The following is a 10,163-nucleotide window of genomic DNA, read 5'->3' as shown; positions in this document are numbered from 1 at the left end:
AACAATGCCGCTTGGGCCAACAGAAGAAACAGGATTCTTTGGTACGGAGGAGGAAGGCTTGGCAACATCAAGTGCCGGATTCTGAGCATTCACAGCATTCCCTACGGGGTGCACAACAGCATCAGAAGGAACAGCCTTAGCAGGCGCAGAAAAGATACGACCACTGCGGGTCAACCCACTAACATCAGCAATAGTGGTCACGGAAGTAGACGGCAGAGGTACCTCAACTCCATCCTGGACAGCAACAGGATTGTACCGGAACGGTACGGCTTTGTCGGATGAATACGGCACAGGGCCGGCTGGTTTGATAATCAGAGCAGGGGAAGCCTTAGGCTTGTTGCTATTGTAACGAATAACAACAGGCTCAGGCAATTTGAACACCGGGGAGATGACACTCACTTCGGGCTCAACAACATCCACATTGCGATTCTGGAGAATCTCAATGGTACCTTCATTCAACAGCATCTGAAGTTCCTTGCGAACCTGGTCACAACCCAAACGATTGACCGAGCAGACGCGGCACTGGTCATGGTTATGCTTCAAATAGCTGTGCCGACACAGCATCTTATGTAATCCAACCAATGACTGCCGGATATGACTGACGTACTTCACCTTGTACTTCCCAAGGTCCTCCTGGATCATATTCACAGACTTCCCATGCGAAGGCAATGGGTTTCTGGTGACATTCGGATTGGAGTCTTCAAAACTCAGAATTCCGCTTCTCATAAGGTCTTGAACCTTAGTCTTCAGCTGGAAACAGTTTTCGATGTCATGGCCCGGAGCGCCAGAATGATAGACACAATGCAGGTCAGGCTTATACCACCACTGGGGGTTGACAGGTATAGCCGGAGGATCTCTCGGAGACACCAACTTCCGCTCTATTAAAGAGGGATACAACTCTGCGTATGACATCGGAATTGGATCGAAACTGATCTTCTTCCTTTCATAACCTGCGTTTGCCTGATTACTCGTATTCCCACGAGGCTGGTAAGCCTGTTGCTGTGGACGAGCTTGTTGTTGATACTGGGGTTGTTGATATTGTTGCTGATGTTGATACTGTTGAGGTTGATATTGCTGACGTTGAGGAGCATTGTCCTTGAAAACAGGTGCTACGTGAGCCACCTGGTGCTGATGACCGGACTGTCGTGCAGGCTTCCTCTGAACAGAGGGTCTTCTTTGCTTTGGCTGAGACTGCACGGCATGGGCTTCTCCTTCTTTCCTCTTAAACGCTCCATATCGCTTAGAGGAAGAACCATCATCTTTAGTTAATCGTCCTTCGCGGACGCCTTCTTCGAGACGCATCCCCATGTTCACCATCTCGGTGAAATCAGAGGGAGCGCTGGCCACCATTCTCTCATAGTAAAATGACCCAAGAGTCTTCAGAAAGATCTTGGTCATCTCCTTCTCTTCTAATGGCGGAGTGATTTGAGCTGCCAGCTCACGCCATCTCTGGGCGTACTCCTTGAACGACTCCTTGTCCTTTTGTGACATAGACCTGAGTTGATCTCTGTCAGGTGCCATGTCAACATTGTATTTATATTGCTTGACGAAAGCTTCGCCAAGATCGTTGAAAGAGCGGATGTTGACGCTGTCCAGGCTCATGTACCAACGGAGAGCAGCACTAGACAAACTGTCTTGGAAGTAGTGGATCAAGAGTTGATCGTTGTCGGTCTGCGTGGACATCTTTCTGGCATACATGACTAAGTGTGCCAAAGGACAAGTGTTCCCTTTATATTTCTCAAAGTCTGGGACCTTGAATTTGACTGGTATCTTTACACCGGGAACCAAGCAAAGTTCGGCTGCTGACTTGCCGAAGAGATCTTTGCCACGGAGAGTTCTCAATTCCTTTCTCAGCTCGAGGAATTGATCGTTCATAGCATCCATCTTCTCATGAACATCTGAGCCTTCAGAAGCCTCAGAGTGATAGATGGTGTCGTCTACCCTGGGCATGGTATGCACGACAGGAGGAACGGGAATAGGGACCGGGCTAGATGCCGGCATTTGAGCAAACGTTGGAGCTGGCAGATCAGGCATGAAGCCTGGAGGCATCCCCCAAGGAAAACCGGGAGGCATAGCATTTGGCTGATGGGCACTGACAGGTACCGTTGAAGTAGCTATCTCTGAAATAACAGTCCGCTGAACCGGAGTTGCTGGCTGAGGAGCAGGCTGATTCTGAGCAGCAAGGAGTTGCTCCATCAGAGCGCCAAGTCTGGCGACTTCATCTCTCAGACTCTGGTTCTCTTGTTCCAACTGCTCCATGATCCTTGCAGAGTTGACCCTCGTATAATACCGGTGAGTCAGCTTGTCTTCAAAATAAATGAAGAGCAGATGTTAGAATCGGAAGACCAGAAAAATGGGTACCTGTTTATGCAAGGATGATGCATGAAATGCTTGTGCAAATGCTTTGTTTTCAAGGAACCCTTAGGGTATTTATTTGCAATATTTTGAATATTTAAACAATTTAATTGCTCATGGAAAATATTTCATTTGATACATCAAAACAAAGAAATACAGCATTTTTGATTTAAATATTACAAAGAGGAAAGGTAAATGACATCCTATGGATCCCTATTAGCTCGGGATGCTGGAAGACGAGAAGTGCACAACTTCTTGATCTCTCTCTCATAGGCAGCCTCCATATCAGCTTTCTCCTTTGCAAGTCGATCATACTTCCTCTTCCAGAATTTGGATGACTGAGGAAGCAGAGAAGTCCAAGCGTCGTTCGGGTCGTCGATCACTCGGTGCTCGAGAAATTCAATCATAGCATCTTTCTCCTTGAGCTGCTGCAGCAATTCCTCTCTCTCGCGGATCCAGGCACGCGAAAGGTCTTCTTCTCTCAACTCCTCTACACGTTGGGTAGGGAGGGTTGAAGGCCCAGCCACATCCAACAGTGTAGGTCTCGGATGATCATATGGCATCAGGTAGGTAGCAGCCCTCTGTCTGACCCAAGAGGTGTATGGCTCCAAAGCGATGCAGTTCTTCGGACCCAACTCGTTCCTACTCTTCTTTCGGATATTGCGCCAAGCGCGGACGAATCTGGCTTTCAGGCCTTGGGGATCTTTACCCTCCTGAAAGAATACACCTTCTAACAGAATGTTATGGGGTTTATCCTTTAGGGGGAACCCAAGCTGACGACGTGCAAGCGTAGGGTTGTAGCTGATCCCACCACATGTACCAAGAAGAGGCACATTGGGGAATTCACCACAAGAATCGATGATCTGGACGGTATCATACACGCGATCATACCAGGTGATATCATCATTGGTGAGAGACATGAGCCTCTGGGACCACCGTAGACATCCCTTGTTCTCCTTGAAAGCGACCGTCTGAGGCAAGTGCGAAATAAACCACTTGTACAGCAGGGGTAAACAGCAGACAATGACTCCTCCATTTTTCATATTCCTCAGATGCATGGAGACATATGCATCACCCAACAAGGTCGGAACCGGATTAAGGACTGAAAAGATCCTAATAGCGTTCATGTCCACGAACTTGTCGAAGTTGGGAAATAGCACCAATCCATAGATGAGCAATACGAACAGAGCCTCAAAGGCATCCTCACTCATGGCCTTCCCATAAAAGGTAGCTTGGGCAATGAGGAACTCGGAAGGAAAACCCTGAATTCCGCCTTTGGTAGTTAGATTAGCTCTAATCAGATCTTCATCTATGTGCAACAAGCTGGAAATCTCTCGAGCAGATAGAATACTCTCTAGGCCACTGAACGGCACTTGATCCAGAATCGGAATCCCAATAAGGTGAGAGTATTCTTCCAAAGTCGGCAACAACTGGAAGTCCGGAAATAAGAAGCAATGATAGAGCGGATCATAGAACTGAGCCAGAGTGCTCATCAATCCCTCATCCACCTGAGTAGTCAGCAGCGGCAGAAGCTTCCCATATCGAGCTTTGAAACCCAAGGGATCTAGTACATATGATGTCAGATTCCTTAACTCTTTTACATCAGGCTGCTTGAAGCTGTATTTCTTTGTATACCTCTTTGGTCTTTCCATGTCTGAAAATTTTGCAAATAAACCCTTTAAGTTCCTTGAAAATTTTCTCTTTCTGATGACATGAATGCGGATGAATGCGTGAATGCATGAATGCAACAAACACACTCAAGGATCAAGCAAAGCACACCAAACAAAGGTCGTGGGAAAGCTCTATGTATCCCTAATATCAATCATCCATTTTGGTGGATTTAGGTTTTCACCTTATCGACACCCAAGTTCCATTGATATTAACGGTACATGAACCGGTTCTAACATTCTTAATATCAACCAGCCGCTTTGATGGATCTTAGGTTTTACACCTGATCCGGGATCCATTGATATTAACAATGTTTGAACGACTCAACCACGAATCACGGGTTTGTTGAGAGTCACGAGCACGGAGTCTCGGTTAAGAACCACCCAAAGGGAGTGTACTAGGGTTTAAACCTGCCAGACATGTTCTATCAGAGGTTCCCATAATCATCGTTCCATCTTTCGAATATTATCGGAGGAACGAATACTCGTATTCCAAGAATATTCTCAAGAGAAACTCTTATGAGTGTAGTATCGCGTGACAATCGTATCAGAACTGACATCTGAACGACCTCCGCACTACGGTCCTAAAAATAGGCCAAGATGGGTTTGGTAAACTAAGGTCCTTGGCTTCTGCGGAACATGATTGAAAGAATAATGCCTAACCACAAATAACTTGTGTGACATTATTAGTTCAACATGACCTCCACCAAGTGAATGGACTCGCAAGTCAACTGGCTAAGGACTACTCCACACCAGTCGACAAGACTATGCCATTCTCCTATCCTAGAGTGCACTCGAGTTCGGGTATAGAACTCATCTCACAGATCACCAAAGCAAACAGCAAATGTATATCAAGCAATTCACACATTACAATCAATACAGTGATCCCAAATTGTACAAAAATATGTCAGATAAAGAATAACAATATAGCACAACAAGGGTGAAAAGTAGGCAATACAACCAGGGGTGATGTTAATCCCCAGTGGAGTCGCCACTTTTCTGTAGCGGTGTATTCGTCGCTATATGATCTATCGATTAAATCATAAGCTAAGAGATACATTGAAATTTTCGAGTCGCCACCGCACTTTTATTTATCCAAAGGACTGGCTAAAAAGCGAACAAAAGCCTAAGAAGTTTTACACGTAGAAAACTAATAAAAAGATCAGAGAGTCTGGGTAAGGGGTAAATTACGCAATGGGAAGGTGTTAGGCACCCACTACGTCCTAGGTACTCCTAGGGAGCCCTTTTCACACTTGTTATGCTAAATTGTTATTTGTTATGACATAAAGGTTGTGCAAACATGATTGGGATGATGAGAAAAGAATATACAATTTTTATTGGGTTATTGGGTTCGAACGGATGAACCCGTTGCCTACGTACCTTCCATCAAAGGTAAGGATCAGAACGCCGTAGTTCGGCTAAAAGATTTCCAAAAGTTGGTGGATTCAGTTTTAAACACAAGCACTGAGGCTTTTCATTATCAATGGGAGAACACTCGACCAAGAACAACATCCACCATGTAAGGATAGCTTCGACGCACTAGAGGGGTTAACCCTGTTTTCAGTACGGAAGTCTTACTGTCGACTCACTAAGGATAGGCAAGATTTACATCAACCACAATGATAATTGAAGCCTATGGCTAATGCATGAAAAGATTAATGGACAAAGCCAAAACAAGTGAATGAGTGAAGTTAATTGATTGTGATTATGAAAATGAGGTCAAAGTATGATTAAGATTGATTTGAAAGAAGTATTATGAAATGAGTTTGAAAAAAGGTCAAGGACTTGGGGTCCAGGTTTTTAGTTAGAAAAACATGAAGATGTTTGCACAACACTTATGTCAAGTTTGAAAAGTATAGTGTGAAAAGTCTAGGACATAATGAATGATGAATGGATGAGGATGGAAAGTAAAACTTCTTAGAAGGTTCACTTCTTGAGATCATATGGGAGATGATTCAAGTGTGTCCTTTGGAATGCAATGGATAATAGAAAACAAACAAAGATGAAATCCAAAAGGCGGATATCGGATTCCAATCGCTGGGCTTATACCAATCTCCTAAAACAGAATGGGATATCAGATGCCACTCAATGGACTTACACTAATCTCCACAGAAGAAAACAAGAAATGGGATATGAAATGTGGAAGTCAACTGCCAATCTGTCTGGACTTAGGTTAACCCCACACATATGATCATAGGAATACCAATGCCTCATAGCAGGGACTTACAAGGATCCTCACATACAAGAACTATGCAACATGAGATGATGAGAAAGCAAAAGCCAACTTGCAGGGACTTACAATTGCAATTTCTCATACAATCAAACAAATCAACTTATGATCACAGGAAAACAGATGCCAACTTGCAGGGACTTATAGCTGTATCCTCACATACACACAAAGCAATGACAGAAGATATGAGTGACCAAGGTGATGGTCTTGCACTCTATCCTTCCATATCACAGGAGCAAAGGCCAAAAGAGATGGACTTACAATTGTCCTCAATGGGCAATCAACAATGATAAAAGTCACACAGACAAATGGTATGATCATGCATTAATGGCAATTGATGATGATGATAAAGGCATAACATACAGGCAAACAAATGCACATGAAGCAATCAATCAATCAATGAATAGCAAACAGCACACTCTATAGCCAAAACAATGGGGGCCCACACAAGAGGGTTTGACTTTGAAAGTCCACTGTAATAGGTGAAGGTCGCTCTTAACCTTGCCATTGAGAGGCTAAGGTGAAGCAGATGAAAAGGAGATGAGGGGTGTGCCTCATTGCTTCTATCCCTAATCAGGGAGAGCATCAAAGAAAGTGTGGGAGTTCAGAAAGCAGGAACTCTCTCCACATTATTGACTCGATTAGATCTTGGGTATTTATCTCAATGCTTCAACCATGTAATGGGAGCAAAGAGAGGACACACTGAATAGTGGGGGATAGATTGCTTATCCCTACCTTCCACCAATTGCCTCAAATGAGGACTTTTCCTGCTTAGGACAAATTTAAACAAACACAGGCATTGCCTCTTAAGGAGGGCTTCAGACAGTTTGCCCGGTCAAATAACAGACCGGGTCTCCAGACTACATGAAGAAGAAGTAATTATACCTCAAAGCAAATGCTAAAAAGCAAAGCAAGCAAGTTCAAAGAACTTAAGCAACTAAAGTGTACCTGAAAAAGTCAAACTCATTAGTAAACAAGTCAACAGTCAAAATCAAAGGCAAATGGATAAACAAAAGTCAACCACAGAGGGATCAATTGTGCAAGGCACAAAGACTCAAGCATATGAGTCACCTACAAAACAAAGGTTAGCACATTAAACAATCAAACTAAAACACATTTGAATGATCCTCAAGGCATTGGTGCTTAACCTGAAACAGATGAACTCAACATAAGCTTAGAAGACCACTAGGACTAGCCTAGGTTCAAAGATGAAAGAAAAAGTCAAGGCAGCAAGGAAAAGTCAACCCAAACCAAGTCTAAACATTCAAGAAGCATTCTCAATTGGATTCACAATAAAATCATGCATCAATGTCATTTCATATGCAAAAGGATGCAAAGCATGGCCATAAGAAGCACAAAGAAGTCAACAGAATGACTTGCATCAAAAGTCAACCCAAACAATTTCAAAAATCATGAAATAAATCACACTCAATCCTAACATCTAGCATGGAAAGCATGTCAAATTTCATGGCATTTGGATGAGAGGAAGGCAGTCAAGTAAAATCATGAAGTCAAACCAAATTCAAGTAAGCATGATGAAAGTCAACAAGCATGGGTCAACTTCAAAAAATCATATCAATTTGAAAACAGAAGAGAAATGAGTGAGATTAACACCAATACAAAGCTCAAGGAGTCTAGTTATCACATATGAAATTTCATGGTCATACAATAAGATATGAGAATTTCATAAAGGATTTGGCAACATGTATCACATAAAGTCAACCATTGACTAGGCAGGGAAGAAAATTCTCAAACAAATTGGAAACAGCATGGTTAAATCCAAGAAAATTCATACACAAACTAGACATGTAAGAGATCATTCATGCAAAATTTCAAGTTGTTTGGAGGCCAGGAGACATGTGAACAAAAATCAAGAAAATGCACATCATTGGTGTGACACAAATTGTCACACCCTAGTTCAAAAAATCATAACTAGCAAACCACAAATGATAAATGCACAAACTCTATATGGAAACAAAGGTCAATGTGTCTAGTTTCACCACAAAAAGTTTCAAGCTCATTGGATACAGCATGGGTATTTCACAATTGAAATGGCACAAGGTGTCAATTATGCATACATGTTGGGAAAACAATTATCATTAAAAATCCAGCCAATGGAAAATTAATTAAAATTCACAATAAAATAGAGGACACATTCATGAACATGAGGAAAAAATTTCATAATTTTTGGATAAAAATTGAGAGAGAAATTAATTGGAAATAGAGTGAATAATTGAAGCAAGATGAACAAAATAGCATGAACTAGTGGTCAAACAAAGTCAACAGGATGGCATTTTGGTAAATCAGGGCATCACTAATCCAAACGACACAGTTTTGATACACACAACGAAATGTTGTGATTGGCTACTAGCCAATGAAACAGTACCCGAGCCGATGGGTGAATTTTCTGGGTTGGAAAAAACCTAGGGTTTATGTGCAGCATGTGTTCATCATTTAGGTTCATCAATCGATCAGAAACAACAACAAATGAACAGCAACATATATCATAACCATCATGCAACAATCAAACATCCACGACAAAAATGCAGCAAACACAGAACATGTGGATTTTCTGGGAAAGTTCAAAAACAGCAGCAGAGCATATTCATCATTCAATGTTCATCATCAAACCATAAACAATAACATCAACAAACAAGCGTGACCATGAAACATCAACATTAAGCAGCATCAGCCAACAGCAAAACAAACATCATCATGGAAAAATTCTGGAAAAGGTGTCGGGTTTCAAACAGCAGGGCATGTTCATTATCCAACTTCATGGTTCATCAACCAATCGAAATCAAACAATCATGGCAACCACATAACAACACATTCATAATGCTCATGCAAAATATGTCAACAGCAACCAACACACATGAACTGGATTCTTAAAACAAAATGGCTAGGGTTTATCATGGTGCAGCATGATCTTCATCACCTTCATGCAACTTAAAAAAATCAACATGCCCAGAATTAAAAATTAAACACACTAATAGCATCATTAAGCATCAGACAACAAGAATGTGGTATCATATTTCATTAACTCATCATGTCCAAGCCAAATCGATGAAAAATGCATTTGTTCATAAAAATGAAAAACCAAGATTTCAGACAGCATAGTTCACCATTTAATGCAAACTAATATTCATTGGAATCAGCATACAACAAACTATCTAAAACATATCATGGCATGGTAAAAGGAGGAAGTCGATTCACTTACTTATTTTTGAAGAAAATGTGAAACAGTGTTGCTTTGGTGATTGCAGTGCAAACAGAAGGCCCTTGTGCTTGGCAATGAAGGATACTTGGCGTAAACAAACTCAAGAATACTTGGAAAATCTCACAGCTCGATTTGCCATTGTTGAGCTTGATGAAAAACAGAGTGAGAGGACAGGGTTCCAGCAGGGTTTTGATGGTGAAAAGGACTCCCAAATGAGGTTCAAATGATGGAGGATGCAAAGGTTACTCGAGCTCTTTGAATGGTTTGTGCAGAAATTGTGTTTTTGCCCAAAATGCAAGATGAGAGTGAGAGTGTTTTTGTGATGGTAGGCTGCAAAAACTAGGGTTGTTTGTGCAGAAACAAGGCTTTTATATGACCTGTTTATCATCACTTAATCATGTGGTAAGCTGGTTTAGTGTTAATGAACTCAATTGCATTTTTGCTAAGTTGGAAACAAGTGAACAAGGGAGGTGCAATGCTACTCGAGTGGGCTGGGTACAGGCTGCCAAAGACCATTCCAAATGCTGTTTGTGGTCTGCTTGTGTAATGTTGTACTTTGCTTTGTTCAAAATGAGGTAATTGCATTATTTGCCAATTTTGCATATGAAAATGGAGGGTGTGAAATCTGCACGGATTTGGGCCTGCTACAGGCTGCCAAGGACCAACATGTTTTGCTGTTTTTGGTTGTACA

This window comes from Lathyrus oleraceus, chromosome 6 (genome assembly GCF_024323335.1).
Source record: "Lathyrus oleraceus cultivar Zhongwan6 chromosome 6, CAAS_Psat_ZW6_1.0, whole genome shotgun sequence".
In the NCBI taxonomy this organism is placed as follows: Eukaryota; Viridiplantae; Streptophyta; class Magnoliopsida; order Fabales; family Fabaceae; genus Lathyrus; species Lathyrus oleraceus.
Note: the sequence above shows the minus strand (reverse complement) of the source record.